Source organism: Gadus macrocephalus, chromosome 1 (genome assembly GCF_031168955.1).
Source record: "Gadus macrocephalus chromosome 1, ASM3116895v1".
NCBI classification, from domain to species: Eukaryota; Metazoa; Chordata; class Actinopteri; order Gadiformes; family Gadidae; genus Gadus; species Gadus macrocephalus.
The window spans coordinates 1582836-1609926 of NC_082382.1; the positions used below are offsets into that span (position 1 = coordinate 1582836).

Sequence of the window (27091 nt, forward strand, 5' to 3'; positions counted from 1 at the left end):
GGCCCGGATCGAAACCGTTGGATTTTGGATGTAAATTCACTACCCCTCTCTCATCATAAGACCTTAATGAATGAAACAAAGGGAACATCTGTTGGTCAAGTTGGAATGGCCTTTAAGAATCGCTAGGGCTTGTCGATTGGTTGATCTAGTCAAAAATCTCAGCAGACAGGTATATGTGAAGTATTTGAGCTTTCGCTATTCCCACTGAGCTTTCGAGTCTAATGCCTTAAACACTGCTTCATAACAGATTCATATTTTTGGTGTAAACCCGGATTTTATTGGCAAAAGTTTCCCAATTACATGCAGTGAACAAAGACGGTCCTCCATACCCAGTATAGCAAGTGTTTTAACAATCTTCATCGCGGAGGTTCACAAGTAAAGGAATGAATCCACAACTTTAAATTTCTCCTTTGAGATAATCAAATGAGGACTGAATGGTTCCATTGAAAAGATTCGCTGTGAGCAGGATTCGAACCTGCGCGGGGAAACCCCATTGGATTTCGAGTCCAACGCCTTAACCTCTCGGCCATCACAGCGTCAATACAAATACAACAATAGGAAATTTGAAAAATCGTCGCAGATGACAAGCGTTGAAAATATAGAAGTTCTCAAACGCAGAATAAAACATCAGTTCAAACATCTTCATAGAGGTATATCCACGTGAAACCACAAATTCATTATCATCCTTTATTTCCTTGACCTATATAAATGACAATTTTTTGATTGATTTAGAGTTAATAGCTGTGAGCAAGATAAGAACATTTTCGGCGATAACAGCATCGGATTTTGACTACATCTTCTTACCCACCTAGTTTGGGCAGATGTCATGTCAAGAAACTCAAAACTCAACACGGAATATTAACATACAACGCTGTGAGCAGGATTTTAACCTGCGCGGGTATTACCCATTGAAATTCAAGTCCAACGCCTTAACCACTCGGCCATCACAGCTCATTTGACATGTACCCAAATGGCAATTTATTCAAAAAGAGACCCAAGGGACCTAGGATAGATTAAAGTGGCCCTTGTTACACATTGAAACATCTGTTTCCAGCTTCAAACTTCATTTTTGTTTATCAAATTTACAAGACAAATTTTCCATAACCGGATTAGTTTCTAATAAGATGCCCCTGGTAGAATTTGCGCCGGCCCGGATCGAAACCGTTGGATTTTGGATGTAAATTCATTACCCCTCTCTCATCATAAGACCTTAATGAATGAAACAAAGGGAACATCTGTTGGTCAAGTTGGAATGGCCTTTAAGAATCGCTAGGGCTTGTCGATTGGTTGATCTAGTCAAAAATCTCAGCAGACAGGTATATGTGAAGTATTTGAGCTTTCGCTATTCCCACTGAGCTTTCGAGTCTAATGCCTTAAACACTGCTTCATAACAGATTCATATTTTTGGTGTAAACCCGGATTTTATTGGCAAAAGTTTCCCAATTACATGCAGTGAACAAAGACGGTCCTCCATACCCAGTATAGCAAGTGTTTTAACAATCTTCATCGCGGAGGTTCACAAGCAAAGGAATGAATCCACAACTTTAAATTTCTCCTTTGAGATAATCAAATGAGGACTGAATGGTTCCATTGAAAAGATTCGCTGTGAGCAGGATTCGAACCTGCGCGGGGAAACCCCATTGGATTTCGAGTCCAACGCCTTAACCTCTCGGCCATCACAGCGTCATTACAAATACAACAATAGGAAATTTGAAAAATCGTCGCAGATGACAAGCGTTGAAAATATAGAAGTTCTCAAACGCAGAATAAAACATCAGTTCAAACATCTTCATAGAGGTATATCCACGTGAAACCACAAATTCATTATCATCCTTTATTTCCTTGACCTATATAAATGACAATTTTTTGATTGATTTAGAGTTAATAGCTGTGAGCAAGATAAGAACATTTTCGGCGATAACAGCATCGGATTTTGACTACATCTTCTTACCCACCTAGTTTGGGCAGATGTCATGTCAAGAAACTCAAAACTCAACACGGAATATTAACATACAACGCTGTGAGCAGGATTTTAACCTGCGCGGGTATTACCCATTGAAATTCAAGTCCAACGCCTTAACCACTCGGCCATCACAGCTCATTTGACATGTACCCAAATGGCAATTTATTCAAAAAGAGACCCAAGGGACCTAGGATAGATTAAAGTGGCCCTTGTTACACATTGAAACATCTGTTTCCAGCTTCAAACTTCATTTTTGTTTATCAAATTTACAAGACAAATTTTCCATAACCGGATTAGTTTCTAATAAGATGCCCCTGGTAGAATTTGCGCCGGCCCGGATCGAAACCGTTGGATTTTGGATGTAAATTCATTACCCCTCTCTCATCATAAGACCTTAATGAATGAAACAAAGGGAACATCTGTTGGTCAAGTTGGAATGGCCTTTAAGAATCGCTAGGGCTTGTCGATTGGTTGATCTAGTCAAAAATCTCAGCAGACAGGTATATGTGAAGTATTTGAGCTTTCGCTATTCCCACTGAGCTTTCGAGTCTAATGCCTTAAACACTGCTTCATAACAGATTCATATTTTTGGTGTAAACCCGGATTTTATTGGCAAAAGTTTCCCAATTACATGCAGTGAACAAAGACGGTCCTCCATACCCAGTATAGCAAGTGTTTTAACAATCTTCATCGCGGAGGTTCACAAGCAAAGGAATGAATCCACAACTTTAAATTTCTCCTTTGAGATAATCAAATGAGGACTGAATGGTTCCATTGAAAAGATTCGCTGTGAGCAGGATTCGAACCTGCGCGGGGAAACCCCATTGGATTTCGAGTCCAACGCCTTAACCTCTCGGCCATCACAGCGTCATTACAAATACAACAATAGGAAATTTGAAAAATCGTCGCAGATGACAAGCGTTGAAAATATAGAAGTTCTCAAACGCAGAATAAAACATCAGTTCAAACATCTTCATAGAGGTATATCCACGTGAAACCACAAATTCATTATCATCCTTTATTTCCTTGACCTATATAAATGACAATTTTTTGATTGATTTAGAGTTAATAGCTGTGAGCAAGATAAGAACATTTTCGGCGATAACAGCATCGGATTTTGACTACATCTTCTTACCCACCTAGTTTGGGCAGATGTCATGTCAAGAAACTCAAAACTCAACACGGAATATTAACATACAACGCTGTGAGCAGGATTTTAACCTGCGCGGGTATTACCCATTGAAATTCAAGTCAAACGCCTTAACCACTCGGCCATCACAGCTCATTTGACATGTACCCAAATGGCAATTTATTCAAAAAGAGACCCAAGGGACCTAGGATAGATTAAAGTGGCCCTTGTTACACATTGAAACATCTGTTTCCAGTTTCAAACTTCATTTTTGTTTGTCAAATTTGCAAGACAAATTTTCCATAACCGGATTAGTTTCTAATAAGATGCCCCAGGTAGAATTTGCACCGGCCCGGATCGAAACCGTTGGATTTTGGATGTAAATTCACTACCCCTCTCTCATCATAAGACCTTAATGAATGAAACAAAGGGAACATCTGTTGGTCAAGTTGGAATGGCCTTTAAGAATCGCTAGGGCTTGTCGATTGGTTGATCTAGTCAAAAATCTCAGCAGACAGGTATATGTGAAGTATTTGAGCTTTCGCTATTCCCACTGAGCTTTCGAGTCTAATGCCTTAAACACTGCTTCATAACAGATTCATATTTTTGGTGTAAACCCGGATTTTATTGGCAAAAGTTTCCCAATTACATGCAGTGAACAAAGACGGTCCTCCATACCCAGTATAGCAAGTGTTTTAACAATCTTCATCGCGGAGGTTCACAAGTAAAGGAATGAATCCACAACTTTAAATTTCTCCTTTGAGATAATCAAATGAGGACTGAATGGTTCCATTGAAAAGATTCGCTGTGAGCAGGATTCGAACCTGCGCGGGGAAACCCCATTGGATTTCGAGTCCAACGCCTTAACCTCTCGGCCATCACAGCGTCAATACAAATACAACAATAGGAAATTTGAAAAATCGTCGCAGATGACAAGCGTTGAAAATATAGAAGTTCTCAAACGCAGAATAAAACATCAGTTCAAACATCTTCATAGAGGTATATCCACGTGAAACCACAAATTCATTATCATCCTTTATTTCCTTGACCTATATAAATGACAATTTTTTGATTGATTTAGAGTTAATAGCTGTGAGCAAGATAAGAACATTTTCGGCGATAACAGCATCGGATTTTGACTACATCTTCTTACCCACCTAGTTTGGGCAGATGTCATGTCAAGAAACTCAAAACTCAACACGGAATATTAACATACAACGCTGTGAGCAGGATTTTAACCTGCGCGGGTATTACCCATTGAAATTCAAGTCCAATGCCTTAACCACTCGGCCATCACAGCTCATTTGACATGTACCCAAATGGCAATTTATTCAAAAAGAGACCCAAGGGACCTAGGATAGATTAAAGTGGCCCTTGTTACACATTGAAACATCTGTTTCCAGCTTCAAACTTCATTTTTGTTTATCAAATTTACAAGACAAATTTTCCATAACCGGATTAGTTTCTAATAAGATGCCCCTGGTAGAATTTGCGCCGGCCCGGATCGAAACCGTTGGATTTTGGATGTAAATTCATTACCCCTCTCTCATCATAAGACCTTAATGAATGAAACAAAGGGAACATCTGTTGGTCAAGTTGGAATGGCCTTTAAGAATCGCTAGGGCTTGTCGATTGGTTGATCTAGTCAAAAATCTCAGCAGACAGGTATATGTGAAGTATTTGAGCTTTCGCTATTCCCACTGAGCTTTCGAGTCTAATGCCTTAAACACTGCTTCATAACAGATTCATATTTTTGGTGTAAACCCGGATTTTATTGGCAAAAGTTTCCCAATTACATGCAGTGAACAAAGACGGTCCTCCATACCCAGTATAGCAAGTGTTTTAACAATCTTCATCGCGGAGGTTCACAAGCAAAGGAATGAATCCACAACTTTAAATTTCTCCTTTGAGATAATCAAATGAGGACTGAATGGTTCCATTGAAAAGATTCGCTGTGAGCAGGATTCGAACCTGCGCGGGGAAACCCCATTGGATTTCGAGTCCAACGCCTTAACCTCTCGGCCATCACAGCGTCATTACAAATACAACAATAGGAAATTTGAAAAATCGTCGCAGATGACAAGCGTTGAAAATATAGAAGTTCTCAAACGCAGAATAAAACATCAGTTCAAACATCTTCATAGAGGTATATCCACGTGAAACCACAAATTCATTATCATCCTTTATTTCCTTGACCTATATAAATGACAATTTTTTGATTGATTTAGAGTTAATAGCTGTGAGCAAGATAAGAACATTTTCGGCGATAACAGCATCGGATTTTGACTACATCTTCTTACCCACCTAGTTTGGGCAGATGTCATGTCAAGAAACTCAAAACTCAACACGGAATATTAACATACAACGCTGTGAGCAGGATTTTAACCTGCGCGGGTATTACCCATTGAAATTCAAGTCCAACGCCTTAACCACTCGGCCATCACAGCTCATTTGACATGTACCCAAATGGCAATTTATTCAAAAAGAGACCCAAGGGACCTAGGATAGATTAAAGTGGCCCTTGTTACACATTGAAACATCTGTTTCCAGCTTCAAACTTCATTTTTGTTTATCAAATTTACAAGACAAATTTTCCATAACCGGATTAGTTTCTAATAAGATGCCCCTGGTAGAATTTGCGCCGGCCCGGATCGAAACCGTTGGATTTTGGATGTAAATTCATTACCCCTCTCTCATCATAAGACCTTAATGAATGAAACAAAGGGAACATCTGTTGGTCAAGTTGGAATGGCCTTTAAGAATCGCTAGGGCTTGTCGATTGGTTGATCTAGTCAAAAATCTCAGCAGACAGGTATATGTGAAGTATTTGAGCTTTCGCTATTCCCACTGAGCTTTCGAGTCTAATGCCTTAAACACTGCTTCATAACAGATTCATATTTTTGGTGTAAACCCGGATTTTATTGGCAAAAGTTTCCCAATTACATGCAGTGAACAAAGACGGTCCTCCATACCCAGTATAGCAAGTGTTTTAACAATCTTCATCGCGGAGGTTCACAAGCAAAGGAATGAATCCACAACTTTAAATTTCTCCTTTGAGATAATCAAATGAGGACTGAATGGTTCCATTGAAAAGATTCGCTGTGAGCAGGATTCGAACCTGCGCGGGGAAACCCCATTGGATTTCGAGTCCAACGCCTTAACCTCTCGGCCATCACAGCGTCATTACAAATACAACAATAGGAAATTTGAAAAATCGTCGCAGATGACAAGCGTTGAAAATATAGAAGTTCTCAAACGCAGAATAAAACATCAGTTCAAACATCTTCATAGAGGTATATCCACGTGAAACCACAAATTCATTATCATCCTTTATTTCCTTGACCTATATAAATGACAATTTTTTGATTGATTTAGAGTTAATAGCTGTGAGCAAGATAAGAACATTTTCGGCGATAACAGCATCGGATTTTGACTACATCTTCTTACCCACCTAGTTTGGGCAGATGTCATGTCAAGAAACTCAAAACTCAACACGGAATATTAACATACAACGCTGTGAGCAGGATTTTAACCTGCGCGGGTATTACCCATTGAAATTCAAGTCCAACGCCTTAACCACTCGGCCATCACAGCTCATTTGACATGTACCCAAATGGCAATTTATTCAAAAAGAGACCCAAGGGACCTAGGATAGATTAAAGTGGCCCTTGTTACACATTGAAACATCTGTTTCCAGCTTCAAACTTCATTTTTGTTTATCAAATTTACAAGACAAATTTTCCATAACCGGATTAGTTTCTAATAAGATGCCCCTGGTAGAATTTGCGCCGGCCCGGATCGAAACCGTTGGATTTTGGATGTAAATTCATTACCCCTCTCTCATCATAAGACCTTAATGAATGAAACAAAGGGAACATCTGTTGGTCAAGTTGGAATGGCCTTTAAGAATCGCTAGGGCTTGTCGATTGGTTGATCTAGTCAAAAATCTCAGCAGACAGGTATATGTGAAGTATTTGAGCTTTCGCTATTCCCACTGAGCTTTCGAGTCTAATGCCTTAAACACTGCTTCATAACAGATTCATATTTTTGGTGTAAACCCGGATTTTATTGGCAAAAGTTTCCCAATTACATGCAGTGAACAAAGACGGTCCTCCATACCCAGTATAGCAAGTGTTTTAACAATCTTCATCGCGGAGGTTCACAAGCAAAGGAATGAATCCACAACTTTAAATTTCTCCTTTGAGATAATCAAATGAGGACTGAATGGTTCCATTGAAAAGATTCGCTGTGAGCAGGATTCGAACCTGCGCGGGGAAACCCCATTGGATTTCGAGTCCAACGCCTTAACCTCTCGGCCATCACAGCGTCATTACAAATACAACAATAGGAAATTTGAAAAATCGTCGCAGATGACAAGCGTTGAAAATATAGAAGTTCTCAAACGCAGAATAAAACATCAGTTCAAACATCTTCATAGAGGTATATCCACGTGAAACCACAAATTCATTATCATCCTTTATTTCCTTGACCTATATAAATGACAATTTTTTGATTGATTTAGAGTTAATAGCTGTGAGCAAGATAAGAACATTTTCGGCGATAACAGCATCGGATTTTGACTACATCTTCTTACCCACCTAGTTTGGGCAGATGTCATGTCAAGAAACTCAAAACTCAACACGGAATATTAACATACAACGCTGTGAGCAGGATTTTAACCTGCGCGGGTATTACCCATTGAAATTCAAGTCAAACGCCTTAACCACTCGGCCATCACAGCTCATTTGACATGTACCCAAATGGCAATTTATTCAAAAAGAGACCCAAGGGACCTAGGATAGATTAAAGTGGCCCTTGTTACACATTGAAACATCTGTTTCCAGTTTCAAACTTCATTTTTGTTTGTCAAATTTGCAAGACAAATTTTCCATAACCGGATTAGTTTCTAATAAGATGCCCCAGGTAGAATTTGCACCGGCCCGGATCGAAACCGTTGGATTTTGGATGTAAATTCACTACCCCTCTCTCATCATAAGACCTTAATGAATGAAACAAAGGGAACATCTGTTGGTCAAGTTGGAATGGCCTTTAAGAATCGCTAGGGCTTGTCGATTGGTTGATCTAGTCAAAAATCTCAGCAGACAGGTATATGTGAAGTATTTGAGCTTTCGCTATTCCCACTGAGCTTTCGAGTCTAATGCCTTAAACACTGCTTCATAACAGATTCATATTTTTGGTGTAAACCCGGATTTTATTGGCAAAAGTTTCCCAATTACATGCAGTGAACAAAGACGGTCCTCCATACCCAGTATAGCAAGTGTTTTAACAATCTTCATCGCGGAGGTTCACAAGTAAAGGAATGAATCCACAACTTTAAATTTCTCCTTTGAGATAATCAAATGAGGACTGAATGGTTCCATTGAAAAGATTCGCTGTGAGCAGGATTCGAACCTGCGCGGGGAAACCCCATTGGATTTCGAGTCCAACGCCTTAACCTCTCGGCCATCACAGCGTCAATACAAATACAACAATAGGAAATTTGAAAAATCGTCGCAGATGACAAGCGTTGAAAATATAGAAGTTCTCAAACGCAGAATAAAACATCAGTTCAAACATCTTCATAGAGGTATATCCACGTGAAACCACAAATTCATTATCATCCTTTATTTCCTTGACCTATATAAATGACAATTTTTTGATTGATTTAGAGTTAATAGCTGTGAGCAAGATAAGAACATTTTCGGCGATAACAGCATCGGATTTTGACTACATCTTCTTACCCACCTAGTTTGGGCAGATGTCATGTCAAGAAACTCAAAACTCAACACGGAATATTAACATACAACGCTGTGAGCAGGATTTTAACCTGCGCGGGTATTACCCATTGAAATTCAAGTCCAACGCCTTAACCACTCGGCCATCACAGCTCATTTGACATGTACCCAAATGGCAATTTATTCAAAAAGAGACCCAAGGGACCTAGGATAGATTAAAGTGGCCCTTGTTACACATTGAAACATCTGTTTCCAGCTTCAAACTTCATTTTTGTTTATCAAATTTACAAGACAAATTTTCCATAACCGGATTAGTTTCTAATAAGATGCCCCTGGTAGAATTTGCGCCGGCCCGGATCGAAACCGTTGGATTTTGGATGTAAATTCATTACCCCTCTCTCATCATAAGACCTTAATGAATGAAACAAAGGGAACATCTGTTGGTCAAGTTGGAATGGCCTTTAAGAATCGCTAGGGCTTGTCGATTGGTTGATCTAGTCAAAAATCTCAGCAGACAGGTATATGTGAAGTATTTGAGCTTTCGCTATTCCCACTGAGCTTTCGAGTCTAATGCCTTAAACACTGCTTCATAACAGATTCATATTTTTGGTGTAAACCCGGATTTTATTGGCAAAAGTTTCCCAATTACATGCAGTGAACAAAGACGGTCCTCCATACCCAGTATAGCAAGTGTTTTAACAATCTTCATCGCGGAGGTTCACAAGCAAAGGAATGAATCCACAACTTTAAATTTCTCCTTTGAGATAATCAAATGAGGACTGAATGGTTCCATTGAAAAGATTCGCTGTGAGCAGGATTCGAACCTGCGCGGGGAAACCCCATTGGATTTCGAGTCCAACGCCTTAACCTCTCGGCCATCACAGCGTCATTACAAATACAACAATAGGAAATTTGAAAAATCGTCGCAGATGACAAGCGTTGAAAATATAGAAGTTCTCAAACGCAGAATAAAACATCAGTTCAAACATCTTCATAGAGGTATATCCACGTGAAACCACAAATTCATTATCATCCTTTATTTCCTTGACCTATATAAATGACAATTTTTTGATTGATTTAGAGTTAATAGCTGTGAGCAAGATAAGAACATTTTCGGCGATAACAGCATCGGATTTTGACTACATCTTCTTACCCACCTAGTTTGGGCAGATGTCATGTCAAGAAACTCAAAACTCAACACGGAATATTAACATACAACGCTGTGAGCAGGATTTTAACCTGCGCGGGTATTACCCATTGAAATTCAAGTCAAACGCCTTAACCACTCGGCCATCACAGCTCATTTGACATGTACCCAAATGGCAATTTATTCAAAAAGAGACCCAAGGGACCTAGGATAGATTAAAGTGGCCCTTGTTACACATTGAAACATCTGTTTCCAGTTTCAAACTTCATTTTTGTTTGTCAAATTTGCAAGACAAATTTTCCATAACCGGATTAGTTTCTAATAAGATGCCCCAGGTAGAATTTGCACCGGCCCGGATCGAAACCGTTGGATTTTGGATGTAAATTCACTACCCCTCTCTCATCATAAGACCTTAATGAATGAAACAAAGGGAACATCTGTTGGTCAAGTTGGAATGGCCTTTAAGAATCGCTAGGGCTTGTCGATTGGTTGATCTAGTCAAAAATCTCAGCAGACAGGTATATGTGAAGTATTTGAGCTTTCGCTATTCCCACTGAGCTTTCGAGTCTAATGCCTTAAACACTGCTTCATAACAGATTCATATTTTTGGTGTAAACCCGGATTTTATTGGCAAAAGTTTCCCAATTACATGCAGTGAACAAAGACGGTCCTCCATACCCAGTATAGCAAGTGTTTTAACAATCTTCATCGCGGAGGTTCACAAGTAAAGGAATGAATCCACAACTTTAAATTTCTCCTTTGAGATAATCAAATGAGGACTGAATGGTTCCATTGAAAAGATTCGCTGTGAGCAGGATTCGAACCTGCGCGGGGAAACCCCATTGGATTTCGAGTCCAACGCCTTAACCTCTCGGCCATCACAGCGTCAATACAAATACAACAATAGGAAATTTGAAAAATCGTCGCAGATGACAAGCGTTGAAAATATAGAAGTTCTCAAACGCAGAATAAAACATCAGTTCAAACATCTTCATAGAGGTATATCCACGTGAAACCACAAATTCATTATCATCCTTTATTTCCTTGACCTATATAAATGACAATTTTTTGATTGATTTAGAGTTAATAGCTGTGAGCAAGATAAGAACATTTTCGGCGATAACAGCATCGGATTTTGACTACATCTTCTTACCCACCTAGTTTGGGCAGATGTCATGTCAAGAAACTCAAAACTCAACACGGAATATTAACATACAACGCTGTGAGCAGGATTTTAACCTGCGCGGGTATTACCCATTGAAATTCAAGTCCAACGCCTTAACCACTCGGCCATCACAGCTCATTTGACATGTACCCAAATGGCAATTTATTCAAAAAGAGACCCAAGGGACCTAGGATAGATTAAAGTGGCCCTTGTTACACATTGAAACATCTGTTTCCAGCTTCAAACTTCATTTTTGTTTATCAAATTTACAAGACAAATTTTCCATAACCGGATTAGTTTCTAATAAGATGCCCCTGGTAGAATTTGCGCCGGCCCGGATCGAAACCGTTGGATTTTGGATGTAAATTCATTACCCCTCTCTCATCATAAGACCTTAATGAATGAAACAAAGGGAACATCTGTTGGTCAAGTTGGAATGGCCTTTAAGAATCGCTAGGGCTTGTCGATTGGTTGATCTAGTCAAAAATCTCAGCAGACAGGTATATGTGAAGTATTTGAGCTTTCGCTATTCCCACTGAGCTTTCGAGTCTAATGCCTTAAACACTGCTTCATAACAGATTCATATTTTTGGTGTAAACCCGGATTTTATTGGCAAAAGTTTCCCAATTACATGCAGTGAACAAAGACGGTCCTCCATACCCAGTATAGCAAGTGTTTTAACAATCTTCATCGCGGAGGTTCACAAGCAAAGGAATGAATCCACAACTTTAAATTTCTCCTTTGAGATAATCAAATGAGGACTGAATGGTTCCATTGAAAAGATTCGCTGTGAGCAGGATTCGAACCTGCGCGGGGAAACCCCATTGGATTTCGAGTCCAACGCCTTAACCTCTCGGCCATCACAGCGTCATTACAAATACAACAATAGGAAATTTGAAAAATCGTCGCAGATGACAAGCGTTGAAAATATAGAAGTTCTCAAACGCAGAATAAAACATCAGTTCAAACATCTTCATAGAGGTATATCCACGTGAAACCACAAATTCATTATCATCCTTTATTTCCTTGACCTATATAAATGACAATTTTTTGATTGATTTAGAGTTAATAGCTGTGAGCAAGATAAGAACATTTTCGGCGATAACAGCATCGGATTTTGACTACATCTTCTTACCCACCTAGTTTGGGCAGATGTCATGTCAAGAAACTCAAAACTCAACACGGAATATTAACATACAACGCTGTGAGCAGGATTTTAACCTGCGCGGGTATTACCCATTGAAATTCAAGTCCAACGCCTTAACCACTCGGCCATCACAGCTCATTTGACATGTACCCAAATGGCAATTTATTCAAAAAGAGACCCAAGGGACCTAGGATAGATTAAAGTGGCCCTTGTTACACATTGAAACATCTGTTTCCAGCTTCAAACTTCATTTTTGTTTATCAAATTTACAAGACAAATTTTCCATAACCGGATTAGTTTCTAATAAGATGCCCCTGGTAGAATTTGCGCCGGCCCGGATCGAAACCGTTGGATTTTGGATGTAAATTCATTACCCCTCTCTCATCATAAGACCTTAATGAATGAAACAAAGGGAACATCTGTTGGTCAAGTTGGAATGGCCTTTAAGAATCGCTAGGGCTTGTCGATTGGTTGATCTAGTCAAAAATCTCAGCAGACAGGTATATGTGAAGTATTTGAGCTTTCGCTATTCCCACTGAGCTTTCGAGTCTAATGCCTTAAACATTGCTTCATAACAGATTCATATTTTTGGTGTAAACCCGGATTTTATTGGCAAAAGTTTCCCAATTACATGCAGTGAACAAAGACGGTCCTCCATACCCAGTATAGCAAGTGTTTTAACAATCTTCATCGCGGAGGTTCACAAGCAAAGGAATGAATCCACAACTTTAAATTTCTCCTTTGAGATAATCAAATGAGGACTGAATGGTTCCATTGAAAAGATTCGCTGTGAGCAGGATTCGAACCTGCGCGGGGAAACCCCATTGGATTTCGAGTCCAACGCCTTAACCTCTCGGCCATCACAGCGTCATTACAAATACAACAATAGGAAATTTGAAAAATCGTCGCAGATGACAAGCGTTGAAAATATAGAAGTTCTCAAACGCAGAATAAAACATCAGTTCAAACATCTTCATAGAGGTATATCCACGTGAAACCACAAATTCATTATCATCCTTTATTTCCTTGACCTATATAAATGACAATTTTTTGATTGATTTAGAGTTAATAGCTGTGAGCAAGATAAGAACATTTTCGGCGATAACAGCATCGGATTTTGACTACATCTTCTTACCCACCTAGTTTGGGCAGATGTCATGTCAAGAAACTCAAAACTCAACACGGAATATTAACATACAACGCTGTGAGCAGGATTTTAACCTGCGCGGGTATTACCCATTGAAATTCAAGTCAAACGCCTTAACCACTCGGCCATCACAGCTCATTTGACATGTACCCAAATGGCAATTTATTCAAAAAGAGACCCAAGGGACCTAGGATAGATTAAAGTGGCCCTTGTTACACATTGAAACATCTGTTTCCAGTTTCAAACTTCATTTTTGTTTGTCAAATTTGCAAGACAAATTTTCCATAACCGGATTAGTTTCTAATAAGATGCCCCAGGTAGAATTTGCACCGGCCCGGATCGAAACCGTTGGATTTTGGATGTAAATTCACTACCCCTCTCTCATCATAAGACCTTAATGAATGAAACAAAGGGAACATCTGTTGGTCAAGTTGGAATGGCCTTTAAGAATCGCTAGGGCTTGTCGATTGGTTGATCTAGTCAAAAATCTCAGCAGACAGGTATATGTGAAGTATTTGAGCTTTCGCTATTCCCACTGAGCTTTCGAGTCTAATGCCTTAAACACTGCTTCATAACAGATTCATATTTTTGGTGTAAACCCGGATTTTATTGGCAAAAGTTTCCCAATTACATGCAGTGAACAAAGACGGTCCTCCATACCCAGTATAGCAAGTGTTTTAACAATCTTCATCGCGGAGGTTCACAAGTAAAGGAATGAATCCACAACTTTAAATTTCTCCTTTGAGATAATCAAATGAGGACTGAATGGTTCCATTGAAAAGATTCGCTGTGAGCAGGATTCGAACCTGCGCGGGGAAACCCCATTGGATTTCGAGTCCAACGCCTTAACCTCTCGGCCATCACAGCGTCAATACAAATACAACAATAGGAAATTTGAAAAATCGTCGCAGATGACAAGCGTTGAAAATATAGAAGTTCTCAAACGCAGAATAAAACATCAGTTCAAACATCTTCATAGAGGTATATCCACGTGAAACCACAAATTCATTATCATCCTTTATTTCCTTGACCTATATAAATGACAATTTTTTGATTGATTTAGAGTTAATAGCTGTGAGCAAGATAAGAACATTTTCGGCGATAACAGCATCGGATTTTGACTACATCTTCTTACCCACCTAGTTTGGGCAGATGTCATGTCAAGAAACTCAAAACTCAACACGGAATATTAACATACAACGCTGTGAGCAGGATTTTAACCTGCGCGGGTATTACCCATTGAAATTCAAGTCCAACGCCTTAACCACTCGGCCATCACAGCTCATTTGACATGTACCCAAATGGCAATTTATTCAAAAAGAGACCCAAGGGACCTAGGATAGATTAAAGTGGCCCTTGTTACACATTGAAACATCTGTTTCCAGCTTCAAACTTCATTTTTGTTTATCAAATTTACAAGACAAATTTTCCATAACCGGATTAGTTTCTAATAAGATGCCCCTGGTAGAATTTGCGCCGGCCCGGATCGAAACCGTTGGATTTTGGATGTAAATTCATTACCCCTCTCTCATCATAAGACCTTAATGAATGAAACAAAGGGAACATCTGTTGGTCAAGTTGGAATGGCCTTTAAGAATCGCTAGGGCTTGTCGATTGGTTGATCTAGTCAAAAATCTCAGCAGACAGGTATATGTGAAGTATTTGAGCTTTCGCTATTCCCACTGAGCTTTCGAGTCTAATGCCTTAAACATTGCTTCATAACAGATTCATATTTTTGGTGTAAACCCGGATTTTATTGGCAAAAGTTTCCCAATTACATGCAGTGAACAAAGACGGTCCTCCATACCCAGTATAGCAAGTGTTTTAACAATCTTCATCGCGGAGGTTCACAAGCAAAGGAATGAATCCACAACTTTAAATTTCTCCTTTGAGATAATCAAATGAGGACTGAATGGTTCCATTGAAAAGATTCGCTGTGAGCAGGATTCAAACCTGCGCGGGGAAACCCCATTGGATTTCGAGTCCAACGCCTTAACCTCTCGGCCATCACAGCGGCAATTTTTGAATACCGATGGGAAATTTGAAAAAACGTCCCAGATGACAAGCGTTGAAAATATAGAAGTTCTTGAACACAGAATAAAACATCAGTTCAAACATCTTCATAGAGGTATATCAAATTGAAACCACAAATTAATTATCATCCGTTCTTTCCTTGACCTAATTAAATGACAATTTTTTGATTGATTTAGAGTTAATAGCTGTGAGCAAGATAAGAACATTTTCGGCGATAACAGCATCGGATTTTGACTACATCTTCTTACCCACCTAGTTTGGGCAGATGTCATGTCAAGAAACTCAAAACTCAACACGGAATATTAACATACAACGCTGTGAGCAGGATTTTAACCTGCGCGGGTATTACCCATTGAAATTCAAGTCCAACGCCTTAACCACTCGGCCATCACAGCGCATTTGACATGTACCCAAATGGCAATTTATTCAAAAAGAGACCCAAGGGACCTAGGATAGATTAAAGTGGCCCTTGTTACACATTGAAACATCTGTTTCCAGCTTCAAACTTCATTTTTGTTTATCAAATTTACAAGACAAATTTTCCATAACCGGATTAGTTTCTAATAAGATGCCCCTGGTAGAATTTGCGCCGGCCCGGATCGAAACCGTTGGATTTTGGATGTAAATTCATTACCCCTCTCTCATCATAAGACCTTTATGAATGAAACAAAGGGAACATCTGTCGGTCAAGTTGGAATGGCCTTTAAGAATCGCTAGGGCTTGTCGATTGGTTGATCTAGTCAAAAATCTCAGCAGACAGGTATATGTGAAGTATTTGAGCTTTCCCTATTCCCACTGAGCTTTCGAGTCTAATGCCTTAAACACTGCTTCATAACAGATTCATATTTTTGGTGTAAACCCGGATTTTATTGGCAAAAGTTTCCCAATTCCATGCATTGAACAAAGACGGTCCTCCATACCCAGTATAACAAGTGTTTTAACAATCATCATAGTGGAGGTTCAAAAGTAAAGGAATGAATCCACAACTTTAAATTACTCCTTTGAGATAATCAAATGAGGACGGAATGGTTCCATTGAAATGTGTCGCTATGAGCAGGATTTGAACCTGCGCGGGGAAACCCCATTGGATTTCGAGTCCAACGCCTTAACCTCTCGGCCATCACAGCGGCAATTTATGATTACCGATGGGAAATTTGAAAAAACGTCCCAGATGACAAGCGTTGAAAATATAGAAGTTCTTGAACACAGAATAAAACATCAGTTCAAACATCTTCATAGAGGTATATCAAATTGAAACCACAAATTAATTATCATCCGTTCTTTCCTTGACCTAATTAAATGAAATTTAGAGTTGACAGCTGAGTGCAAGACATGACCATTTTCAGCGATAACAGCATTGGATTTCGACTTCATCTTCTTACCCACCTAGTTTGGGCAGATGTCATGTCAAGACACTCAAAACTCCACACACAATATTAACATACAACGCTGTGAGCAGGATTTGAACCTACGCGGGTAACACCCATTGGATTTCAAGTCCAACGCCTTAACCACTCGGCCATCACAGCTCAATTGACATGTACCCAAATGGCAATTTATTCAAAAAGAGTCCCAGGGGACCTAGGATAGATTAAAGTGGCCCTTGTTACACATTGAAACATCTGTTTCCAGTTTCAAACTTCATTTTTGTTTGTCAAATTGACAAGACAAATTTTCCATAACCGGATTAGTTTCTAATAAGATGCCCCAGGTAGAATTTGCGCCGGCCCGGATCGAAACCGTTGGATTTTGGATGTAAATTCACTACCCCTCTCTCATCATAAGACCTTAATGAATGAAACAAAGGGAACATCTGTTGGTCAAGTTGGAATGGCCTTTAAGAATCGCTAGGGCTTGTCGATTGGTTGATCTAGTCAAAAATCTCAGCAGACAGGTATATGTGAAGTATTTGAGCTTTCGCTATTCCCACTGAGCTTTCGAGTCTAATGCCTTAAACACTGCTTCATAACAGATTCATATTTTTGGTGTAAACCCAGATTTTATTGGCAAAAGTTTCCCAATTACATGCAGTGAACAAAGACGGTCCTCCATACCCAGTATAGCAAGTGTTTTAACAATCTTCATCGCGGAGGTTCACAAGTAAAGGAATGAATCCACAACTTTAAATTTCTCCTTTGAGATAATCAAATGAGGACTGCATGGTTCCATTGTAAAGATTCGCTGTGAGCAGGATTCGAACCTGCACGGGGAAACCCCATTGGATTTCGAGTCCAACGCCTTAACCTCTCGGCCATCCCAGCGGCAATTTATTAACACAGATGGGAAATTTGAAAAATCGTCGCAGATGACAAGCGTTGAAAATATAGAAGTTCTCAAACGCAGAATAAAACATCAGTTCAAACATCTTCATAGAGGTATATCCACGTGAAACCACAAATTCATTATCATCCTTTATTTCCTTGACCTATATAAATGACAATTTTTTGATTGATTTAGAGTTAATAGCTGTGAGCAAGATAAGAACATTTTCGGCGATAACAGCATCGGATTTTGACTACATCTTCTTACCCACCTAGTTTGGGCAGATGTCATGTCAAGAAACTCAAAACTCAACACGGAATATTAACATACAACGCTGTGAGCAGGATTTTAACCTGCGCGGGTATTACCCATTGAAATTCAAGTCAAACGCCTTAACCACTCGGCCATCACAGCTCATTTGACATGTACCCAAATGGCAATTTATTCAAAAAGAGACCCAAGGGACCTAGGATAGATTAAAGTGGCCCTTGTTACACATTGAAACATCTGTTTCCAGTTTCAAACTTCATTTTTGTTTGTCAAATTTGCAAGACAAATTTTCCATAACCGGATTAGTTTCTAATAAGATGCCCCTGGTAGAATTTGCGCCGGCCTGGATCGAAACCGTTGGATTTTGGATGTAAATTCATTACCCCTCTCTCATCATAAGACCTTAATGAATGAAACAAAGGGAACATCTGTTGGTCAAGTTGGAATGGCCTTTAAGAATCGCTAGGGCTTGTCGATTGGTTGATCTAGTCAAAAATCTCAGCAGACAGGTATATGTGAAGTATTTGAGCTTTCGCTATTCCCACTGAGCTTTCGAGTCTAATGCCTTAAACACTGCTTCATAACAGATTCATATTTTTGGTGTAAACCCGGATTTTATTGGCAAAAGTTTCCCAATTACATGCAGTGAACAAAGACGGTCCTCCATACCCAGTATAGCAAGTGTTTTAACAATCTTCATCGCGGAGGTTCACAAGTAAAGGAATGAATCCACAACTTTAAATTTCTCCTTTGAGATAATCAAATGAGGACTGAATGGTTCCATTGAAAAGATTCGCTGTGAGCAGGATTCGAACCTGCGCGGGGAAACCCCATTGGATTTCGAGTCCAACGCCTTAACCTCTCGGCCATCACAGCGTCAATATAAGTACAACAATAGGAAATTTGAAAAATCATCGCAGATGACAAGCGTTGAAAATATTGAAGTTCTCAAACGCAGAATAAAACATCAGTTCAAACATCTTCATAGAGGTATATCCACGTGAAACCACAAATTCATTATCATCCTTTATTTCCTTGACCTATATAAATGACAATTTTTTGATTGATTTAGAGTTAATAGCTGTGAGCAAGATAAGAACATTTTCGGCGATAACAGCATCGGATTTTGACTACATCTTCTTACCCACCTAGTTTGGGCAGATGTCATGTCAAGAAACTCAAAACTCAACACGGAATATTAACATACAACGCTGTGAGCAGGATTTTAACCTGCGCGGGTATTACCCATTGAAATTCAAGTCCAACGCCTTAACCACTCGGCCATCACAGCGCATTTGACATGTACCCAAATGGCAATTTATTCAAAAAGAGACCCAAGGGACCTAGGATAGATTAAAGTGGCCCTTGTTACACATTGAAACATCTGTTTCCAGCTTCAAACTTCATTTTTGTTTATCAAATTTACAAGACAAATTTTCCATAACCGGATTAGTTTCTAATAAGATGCCCCTGGTAGAATTTGCGCCGGCCCGGATCGAAACCGTTGGATTTTGGATGTAAATTCATTACCCCTCTCTCATCATAAGACCTTTATGAATGAAACAAAGGGAACATCTGTCGGTCAAGTTGGAATGGCCTTTAAGAATCGCTAGGGCTTGTCGATTGGTTGATCTAGTCAAAAATCTCAGCAGACAGGTATATGTGAAGTATTTGAGCTTTCCCTATTCCCACTGAGCTTTCGAGTCTAATGCCTTAAACACTGCTTCATAACAGATTCATATTTTTGGTGTAAACCCGGATTTTATTGGCAAAAGTTTCCCAATTCCATGCATTGAACAAAGACGGTCCTCCATACCCAGTATAACAAGTGTTTTAACAATCATCATAGTGGAGGTTCAAAAGTAAAGGAATGAATCCACAACTTTAAATTACTCCTTTGAGATAATCAAATGAGGACGGAATGGTTCCATTGAAATGTGTCGCTATGAGCAGGATTTGAACCTGCGCGGGGAAACCCCATTGGATTTCGAGTCCAACGCCTTAACCTCTCGGCCATCACAGCGGCAATTTATGATTACCGATGGGAAATTTGAAAAAACGTCCCAGATGACAAGCGTTGAAAATATAGAAGTTCTTGAACACAGAATAAAACATCAGTTCAAACATCTTCATAGAGGTATATCAAATTGAAACCACAAATTAATTATCATCCGTTCTTTCCTTGACCTAATTAAATGAAATTTAGAGTTGACAGCTGAGTGCAAGACATGACCATTTTCAGCGATAACAGCATTGGATTTCGACTTCATCTTCTTACCCACCTAGTTTGGGCAGATGTCATGTCAAGACACTCAAAACTCCACACACAATATTAACATACAACGCTGTGAGCAGGATTTGAACCTACGCGGGTAACACCCATTGGATTTCAAGTCCAACGCCTTAACCACTCGGCCATCACAGCTCAATTGACATGTACCCAAATGGCAATTTATTCAAAAAGAGTCCCAGGGGACCTAGGATAGATTAAAGTGGCCCTTGTTACACATTGAAACATCTGTTTCCAGTTTCAAACTTCATTTTTGTTTGTCAAATTGACAAGACAAATTTTCCATAACCGGATTAGTTTCTAATAAGATGCCCCAGGTAGAATTTGCGCCGGCCCGGATCGAAACCGTTGGATTTTGGATGTAAATTCACTACCCCTCTCTCATCATAAGACCTTAATGAATGAAACAAAGGGAACATCTGTTGGTCAAGTTGGAATGGCCTTTAAGAATCGCTAGGGCTTGTCGATTGGTTGATCTAGTCAAAAATCTCAGCAGACAGGTATATGTGAAGTATTTGAGCTTTCGCTATTCCCACTGAGCTTTCGAGTCTAATGCCTTAAACACTGCTTCATAACAGATTCATATTTTTGGTGTAAACCCAGATTTTATTGGCAAAAGTTTCCCAATTACATGCAGTGAACAAAGACGGTCCTCCATACCCAGTATAGCAAGTGTTTTAACAATCTTCATCGCGGAGGTTCACAAGTAAAGGAATGAATCCACAACTTTAAATTTCTCCTTTGAGATAATCAAATGAGGACTGCATGGTTCCATTGTAAAGATTCGCTGTGAGCAGGATTCGAACCTGCACGGGGAAACCCCATTGGATTTCGAGTCCAACGCCTTAACCTCTCGGCCATCCCAGCGGCAATTTATTAACACAGATGGGAAATTTGAAAAATCGTCGCAGATGACAAGCGTTGAAAATATAGAAGTTCTCAAACGCAGAATAAAACATCAGTTCAAACATCTTCATAGAGGTATATCCACGTGAAACCACAAATTCATTATCATCCTTTATTTCCTTGACCTATATAAATGACAATTTTTTGATTGATTTAGAGTTAATAGCTGTGAGCAAGATAAGAACATTTTCGGCGATAACAGCATCGGATTTTGACTACATCTTCTTACCCACCTAGTTTGGGCAGATGTCATGTCAAGAAACTCAAAACTCAACACGGAATATTAACATACAACGCTGTGAGCAGGATTTTAACCTGCGCGGGTATTACCCATTGAAATTCAAGTCAAACGCCTTAACCACTCGGCCATCACAGCTCATTTGACATGTACCCAAATGGCAATTTATTCAAAAAGAGACCCAAGGGACCTAGGATAGATTAAAGTGGCCCTTGTTACACATTGAAACATCTGTTTCCAGTTTCAAACTTCATTTTTGTTTGTCAAATTTGCAAGACAAATTTTCCATAACCGGATTAGTTTCTAATAAGATGCCCCTGGTAGAATTTGCGCCGGCCTGGATCGAAACCGTTGGATTTTGGATGTAAATTCATTACCCCTCTCTCATCATAAGACCTTAATGAATGAAACAAAGGGAACATCTGTTGGTCAAGTTGGAATGGCCTTTAAGAATCGCTAGGGCTTGTCGATTGGTTGATCTAGTCAAAAATCTCAGCAGACAGGTATATGTGAAGTATTTGAGCTTTCGCTATTCCCACTGAGCTTTCGAGTCTAATGCCTTAAACACTGCTTCATAACAGATTCATATTTTTGGTGTAAACCCGGATTTTATTGGCAAAAGTTTCCCAATTACATGCAGTGAACAAAGACGGTCCTCCATACCCAGTATAGCAAGTGTTTTAACAATCTTCATCGCGGAGGTTCACAAGTAAAGGAATGAATCCACAACTTTAAATTTCTCCTTTGAGATAATCAAATGAGGACTGAATGGTTCCATTGAAAAGATTCGCTGTGAGCAGGATTCGAACCTGCGCGGGGAAACCCCATTGGATTTCGAGTCCAACGCCTTAACCTCTCGGCCATCACAGCGTCAATACAAGTACAACAATAGGAAATTTGAAAAATCATCGCAGATGACAAGCGTTGAAAATATTGAAGTTCTCAAACGCAGAATAAAACATCAGTTCAAACATCTTCATAGAGGTATATCCACGTGAAACCACAAATTCATTATCATCCTTTATTTCCTTGACCTATATAAATGACAATTTTTTGATTGATTTAGAGTTAATAGCTGTGAGCAAGATAAGAACATTTTCGGCGATAACAGCATCGGATTTTGACTACATCTTCTTACCCACCTAGTTTGGGCAGATGTCATGTCAAGAAACTCAAAACTCAACACGGAATATTAACATACAACGCTGTGAGCAGGTTTTTAACCTGCGCGGGTATTACCCATTGAAATTCAAGTCCAACGCCTTAACCACTCGGCCATCACAGCTCATTTGACATGTACCCAAATGGCAATTTATTCAAAAAGAGACCCAAGGGACCTAGGATAGATTAAAGTGGCCCTTGTTACACATTGAAACATCTGTTTCCAGCTTCAAACTTCATTTTTGTTTATCAAATTTACAAGACAAATTTTCCATAACCGGATTAGTTTCTAATAAGATGCCCCTGGTAGAATTTGCGCCGGCCCGGATCGAAACCGTTGGATTTTGGATGTAAATTCATTACCCCTCTCTCATCATAAGACCTTTATGAATGAAACAAAGGGAACATCTGTCGGTCAAGTTGGAATGGCCTTTAAGAATCGCTAGGGCTTGTCGATTGGTTGATCTAGTCAAAAATCTCAGCAGACAGGTATATGTGAAGTATTTGAGCTTTCCCTATTCCCACTGAGCTTTCGAGTCTAATGCCTTAAACACTGCTTCATAACAGATTCATATTTTTGGTGTAAACCCGGATTTTATTGGCAAAAGTTTCCCAATTCCATGCAGTGAACAAAGACGGTCCTCCATACCCAGTATAACAAGTGTTTTAACAATCATCATAGTGGAGGTTCAAAAGTAAAGGAATGAATCCACAACTTTAAATTACTCCTTTGAGATAATCAAATGAGGACGGAATGGTTCCATTGAAATGTGTCGCTATGAGCAGGAATTGAACCTGCGCGGGGAAACCCCATTGGATTTCGAGTCCAACGCCTTAACCTCTCGGCCATCACAGCGGCAATTTATGAATACCGATGGGAAATTTGAAAAAACGTCCCAGATGACAAGCGTTGAAAATATAGAAGTTCTTGAACACAGAATAAAACATCAGTTCAAACATCTTCATAGAGGTATATCAAATTGAAACCACAAATTAATTATCATCCGTTCTTTCCTTGACCTAATTAAATGAAATTTAGAGTTGACAGCTGAGTGCAAGACATGACCATTTTCAGCGATAACAGCATTGGATTTCGACTTCATCTTCTTACCCACCTAGTTTGGGCAGATGTCATGTCAAGACACTCAAAACTCAACACACAATATTAACATACAATGCTGTGAGCAGGATTTGAACCTACGCGGGTAACACCCATTGGATTTCAAGTCCAACGCCTTAACCTCTCGGCCATCCCAGCGGCAATTTATTAACACAGATGGGAAATTTGAAAAATCGTCGCAGATGTCAAGCGTTGAAAATATAGAAGTTCTCAAACGCAGAATAAAACATCAGTTCAAACATCTTCATAGAGGTATATCCACGTGAAACCACAAATTCATTATCATCCTTTATTTCCTTGACCTATATAAATGACAATTTTTTGATTGATTTAGAGTTAATAGCTGTGAGCAAGATAAGAACATTTTCGGCGATAACAGCATCGGATTTTGACTACATCTTCTTACCCACCTAGTTTGGGCAGATGTCATGTCAAGAAACTCAAAACTCAACACGGAATATTAACATACAACGCTGTGAGCAGGATTTTAACCTGCGCGGGTATTACCCATTGAAATTCAAGTCAAACGCCTTAACCACTCGGCCATCACAGCTCATTTGACATGTACCCAAATGGCAATTTATTCAAAAAGAGACCCAAGGGACCTGGGATAGATTAAAGTGGCCCTTGTTACACATTGAAACATCTGTTTCCAGCTTCAAACTTCATTTTTGTTTATCAAATTTACAAGACAAATTTTCCATAACCGGATTAGTTTCTAATAAGATGCCCCTGGTAGAATTTGCGCCGGCCCGGATCGAAACCGTTGGATTTTGGATGTAAATTCATTACCCCTCTCTCATCATAAGACCTTAATGAATGAAACAAAGGGAACATCTGTTGGTCAAGTTGGAATGGCCTTTAAGAATCGCTAGGGCTTGTCGATTGGTTGATCTAGTCAAAAATCTCAGCAGACAGGTATATGTGAAGTATTTGAGCTTTCGCTATTCCCACTGAGCTTTCGAGTCTAATGCCTTAAACACTGCTTCATAACAGATTCATATTTTTGGTGTAAACCCGGATTTTATTGGCAAAAGTTTCCCAATTACATGCAGTGAACAAAGACGGTCCTCCATACCCAGTATAGCAAGTGTTTTAACAATCTTCATCGCGGAGGTTCACAAGCAAAGGAATGAATCCACAACTTTAAATTTCTCCTTTGAGATAATCAAATGAGGACTGAATGGTTCCATTGAAAAGATTCGCTGTGAGCAGGATTCGAACCTGCGCGGGGAAACCCCATTGGATTTCGAGTCCAACGCCTTAACCTCTCGGCCATCACAGCGTCATTACAAATACAACAATAGGAAATTTGAAAAATCGTCGCAGATGACAAGCGTTGAAAATATAGAAGTTCTCAAACGCAGAATAAAACATCAGTTCAAACATCTTCATAGAGGTATATCCACGTGAAACCACAAATTCATTATCATCCTTTATTTCCTTGACCTATATAAATGACAATTTTTTGATTGATTTAGAGTTAATAGCTGTGAGCAAGATAAGAACATTTTCGGCGATAACAGCATCGGATTTTGACTACATCTTCTTACCCACCTAGTTTGGGCAGATGTCATGTCAAGAAACTCAAAACTCAACACGGAATATTAACATACAACGCTGTGAGCAGGATTTTAACCTGCGCGGGTATTACCCATTGAAATTCAAGTCCAACGCCTTAACCACTCTGCCATCACAGCTCATTTGACATGTACCCAAATGGCAATTTATTCAAAAAGAGACCCAAGGGACCTAGGATAGATTAAAGTGGCCCTTGTTACACATTGAAACATCTGTTTCCAGCTTCAAACTTCATTTTTGTTTATCAAATTTACAAGACAAATTTTCCATAACCGGATTAGTTTCTAATAAGATGCCCCTGGTAGAATTTGCGCCGGCCTGGATCGAAACCGTTGGATTTTGGATGTAAATTCATTACCCCTCTCTCATCATAAGACCTTAATGAATGAAACAAAGGGAACATCTGTTGGTCAAGTTGGAATGGCCTTTAAGAATCGCTAGGGCTTGTCGATTGGTTGATCTAGTCAAAAATCTCAGCAGACAGGTATATGTGAAGTATTTGAGCTTTCGCTATTCCCACTGAGCTTTCGAGTCTAATGCCTTAAACACTGCTTCATAACAGATTCATATTTTTGGTGTAAACCCGGATTTTATTGGCAAAAGTTTCCCAATTACATGCAGTGAACAAAGACGGTCCTCCATACCCAGTATAGCAAGTGTTTTAACAATCTTCATCGCGGAGGTTCACAAGTAAAGGAATGAATCCACAACTTTAAATTTCTCCTTTGAGATAATCAAATGAGGACTGAATGGTTCCATTGAAAAGATTCGCTGTGAGCAGGATTCGAACCTGCGCGGGGAAACCCCATTGGATTTCGAGTCCAACGCCTTAACCTCTCGGCCATCACAGCGTCAATACAAGTACAACAATAGGAAATTTGAAAAATCATCGCAGATGACAAGCGTTGAAAATATTGAAGTTCTCAAACGCAGAATAAAACATCAGTTCAAACATCTTCATAGAGGTATATCCACGTGAAACCACAAATTCATTATCATCCTTTATTTCCTTGACCTATATAAATGACAATTTTTTGATTGATTTAGAGTTAATAGCTGTGAGCAAGATAAGAACATTTTCGGCGATAACAGCATCGGATTTTGACTACATCTTCTTACCCACCTAGTTTGGGCAGATGTCATGTCAAGAAACTCAAAACTCAACACGGAATATTAACATACAACGCTGTGAGCAGGATTTTAACCTGCGCGGGTATTACCCATTGAAATTCAAGTCCAACGCCTTAACCACTCGGCCATCACAGCTCATTTGACATGTACCCAAATGGCAATTTATTCAAAAAGAGACCCAAGGGACCTAGGATAGATTAAAGTGGCCCTTGTTACACATTGAAACATCTGTTTCCAGCTTCAAACTTCATTTTTGTTTATCAAATTTACAAGACAAATTTTCCATAACCGGATTAGTTTCTAATAAGATGCCCCTGGTAGAATTTGCGCCGGCCCGGATCGAAACCGTTGGATTTTGGATGTAAATTCATTACCCCTCTCTCATCATAAGACCTTTATGAATGAAACAAAGGGAACATCTGTCGGTCAAGTTGGAATGGCCTTTAAGAATCGCTAGGGCTTGTCGATTGGTTGATCTAGTCAAAAATCTCAGCAGACAGGTATATGTGAAGTATTTGAGCTTTCCCTATTCCCACTGAGCTTTCGAGTCTAATGCCTTAAACACTGCTTCATAACAGATTCATATTTTTGGTGTAAACCCGGATTTTATTGGCAAAAGTTTCCCAATTCCATGCAGTGAACAAAGACGGTCCTCCATACCCAGT

The 27091-nt window shown here is 39.4% G+C and overlaps 31 non-coding genes across 31 annotated transcripts; all 31 read right to left on the reverse strand.

Moving 5' to 3' along the window:
- Positions 1–454: 454 nt before the first annotated feature.
- On the reverse strand, positions 455–536 carry trnas-cga (transfer RNA serine (anticodon CGA)). Its single transcript has one exon. It is a non-coding gene; the product is annotated as a tRNA-Ser (tRNA).
- Positions 537–869: 333 nt separating this feature from the next.
- trnas-uga (transfer RNA serine (anticodon UGA)) lies at positions 870–951 on the reverse strand. Its single transcript has one exon. It is a non-coding gene; the product is annotated as a tRNA-Ser (tRNA).
- A 650-nt stretch (positions 952–1601) lies between these two features.
- On the reverse strand, positions 1602–1683 carry trnas-cga (transfer RNA serine (anticodon CGA)). Its single transcript has one exon. It is a non-coding gene; the product is annotated as a tRNA-Ser (tRNA).
- A 333-nt stretch (positions 1684–2016) lies between these two features.
- trnas-uga (transfer RNA serine (anticodon UGA)) lies at positions 2017–2098 on the reverse strand. Its single transcript has one exon. It is a non-coding gene; the product is annotated as a tRNA-Ser (tRNA).
- Positions 2099–2748: 650 nt separating this feature from the next.
- Positions 2749–2830, reverse strand: trnas-cga (transfer RNA serine (anticodon CGA)). Its single transcript has one exon. It is a non-coding gene; the product is annotated as a tRNA-Ser (tRNA).
- A 1065-nt stretch (positions 2831–3895) lies between these two features.
- Positions 3896–3977, reverse strand: trnas-cga (transfer RNA serine (anticodon CGA)). Its single transcript has one exon. It is a non-coding gene; the product is annotated as a tRNA-Ser (tRNA).
- Positions 3978–5042: 1065 nt separating this feature from the next.
- Positions 5043–5124, reverse strand: trnas-cga (transfer RNA serine (anticodon CGA)). The gene has a single exon. It is a non-coding gene; the product is annotated as a tRNA-Ser (tRNA).
- Positions 5125–5457: 333 nt separating this feature from the next.
- trnas-uga (transfer RNA serine (anticodon UGA)) lies at positions 5458–5539 on the reverse strand. Its single transcript has one exon. It is a non-coding gene; the product is annotated as a tRNA-Ser (tRNA).
- Positions 5540–6189: 650 nt separating this feature from the next.
- On the reverse strand, positions 6190–6271 carry trnas-cga (transfer RNA serine (anticodon CGA)). The gene has a single exon. It is a non-coding gene; the product is annotated as a tRNA-Ser (tRNA).
- Positions 6272–6604: 333 nt separating this feature from the next.
- trnas-uga (transfer RNA serine (anticodon UGA)) lies at positions 6605–6686 on the reverse strand. Its single transcript has one exon. It is a non-coding gene; the product is annotated as a tRNA-Ser (tRNA).
- A 650-nt stretch (positions 6687–7336) lies between these two features.
- On the reverse strand, positions 7337–7418 carry trnas-cga (transfer RNA serine (anticodon CGA)). Its single transcript has one exon. It is a non-coding gene; the product is annotated as a tRNA-Ser (tRNA).
- Positions 7419–8483: 1065 nt separating this feature from the next.
- On the reverse strand, positions 8484–8565 carry trnas-cga (transfer RNA serine (anticodon CGA)). Its single transcript has one exon. It is a non-coding gene; the product is annotated as a tRNA-Ser (tRNA).
- Positions 8566–8898: 333 nt separating this feature from the next.
- On the reverse strand, positions 8899–8980 carry trnas-uga (transfer RNA serine (anticodon UGA)). The gene has a single exon. It is a non-coding gene; the product is annotated as a tRNA-Ser (tRNA).
- Positions 8981–9630: 650 nt separating this feature from the next.
- trnas-cga (transfer RNA serine (anticodon CGA)) lies at positions 9631–9712 on the reverse strand. Its single transcript has one exon. It is a non-coding gene; the product is annotated as a tRNA-Ser (tRNA).
- A 1065-nt stretch (positions 9713–10777) lies between these two features.
- On the reverse strand, positions 10778–10859 carry trnas-cga (transfer RNA serine (anticodon CGA)). Its single transcript has one exon. It is a non-coding gene; the product is annotated as a tRNA-Ser (tRNA).
- Positions 10860–11192: 333 nt separating this feature from the next.
- Positions 11193–11274, reverse strand: trnas-uga (transfer RNA serine (anticodon UGA)). The gene has a single exon. It is a non-coding gene; the product is annotated as a tRNA-Ser (tRNA).
- Positions 11275–11924: 650 nt separating this feature from the next.
- trnas-cga (transfer RNA serine (anticodon CGA)) lies at positions 11925–12006 on the reverse strand. The gene has a single exon. It is a non-coding gene; the product is annotated as a tRNA-Ser (tRNA).
- A 333-nt stretch (positions 12007–12339) lies between these two features.
- Positions 12340–12421, reverse strand: trnas-uga (transfer RNA serine (anticodon UGA)). Its single transcript has one exon. It is a non-coding gene; the product is annotated as a tRNA-Ser (tRNA).
- A 650-nt stretch (positions 12422–13071) lies between these two features.
- trnas-cga (transfer RNA serine (anticodon CGA)) lies at positions 13072–13153 on the reverse strand. The gene has a single exon. It is a non-coding gene; the product is annotated as a tRNA-Ser (tRNA).
- Positions 13154–14218: 1065 nt separating this feature from the next.
- trnas-cga (transfer RNA serine (anticodon CGA)) lies at positions 14219–14300 on the reverse strand. Its single transcript has one exon. It is a non-coding gene; the product is annotated as a tRNA-Ser (tRNA).
- A 333-nt stretch (positions 14301–14633) lies between these two features.
- trnas-uga (transfer RNA serine (anticodon UGA)) lies at positions 14634–14715 on the reverse strand. The gene has a single exon. It is a non-coding gene; the product is annotated as a tRNA-Ser (tRNA).
- Positions 14716–16512: 1797 nt separating this feature from the next.
- Positions 16513–16594, reverse strand: trnas-cga (transfer RNA serine (anticodon CGA)). The gene has a single exon. It is a non-coding gene; the product is annotated as a tRNA-Ser (tRNA).
- A 320-nt stretch (positions 16595–16914) lies between these two features.
- Positions 16915–16996, reverse strand: trnas-uga (transfer RNA serine (anticodon UGA)). The gene has a single exon. It is a non-coding gene; the product is annotated as a tRNA-Ser (tRNA).
- Positions 16997–18793: 1797 nt separating this feature from the next.
- Positions 18794–18875, reverse strand: trnas-cga (transfer RNA serine (anticodon CGA)). Its single transcript has one exon. It is a non-coding gene; the product is annotated as a tRNA-Ser (tRNA).
- Positions 18876–19940: 1065 nt separating this feature from the next.
- On the reverse strand, positions 19941–20022 carry trnas-cga (transfer RNA serine (anticodon CGA)). The gene has a single exon. It is a non-coding gene; the product is annotated as a tRNA-Ser (tRNA).
- Positions 20023–20342: 320 nt separating this feature from the next.
- Positions 20343–20424, reverse strand: trnas-uga (transfer RNA serine (anticodon UGA)). Its single transcript has one exon. It is a non-coding gene; the product is annotated as a tRNA-Ser (tRNA).
- Positions 20425–22221: 1797 nt separating this feature from the next.
- trnas-cga (transfer RNA serine (anticodon CGA)) lies at positions 22222–22303 on the reverse strand. The gene has a single exon. It is a non-coding gene; the product is annotated as a tRNA-Ser (tRNA).
- Positions 22304–23368: 1065 nt separating this feature from the next.
- On the reverse strand, positions 23369–23450 carry trnas-cga (transfer RNA serine (anticodon CGA)). Its single transcript has one exon. It is a non-coding gene; the product is annotated as a tRNA-Ser (tRNA).
- Positions 23451–23770: 320 nt separating this feature from the next.
- On the reverse strand, positions 23771–23852 carry trnas-uga (transfer RNA serine (anticodon UGA)). Its single transcript has one exon. It is a non-coding gene; the product is annotated as a tRNA-Ser (tRNA).
- Positions 23853–24917: 1065 nt separating this feature from the next.
- trnas-cga (transfer RNA serine (anticodon CGA)) lies at positions 24918–24999 on the reverse strand. The gene has a single exon. It is a non-coding gene; the product is annotated as a tRNA-Ser (tRNA).
- A 1065-nt stretch (positions 25000–26064) lies between these two features.
- Positions 26065–26146, reverse strand: trnas-cga (transfer RNA serine (anticodon CGA)). Its single transcript has one exon. It is a non-coding gene; the product is annotated as a tRNA-Ser (tRNA).
- Between the last annotated feature and the right edge of the window lie 945 nt (positions 26147–27091).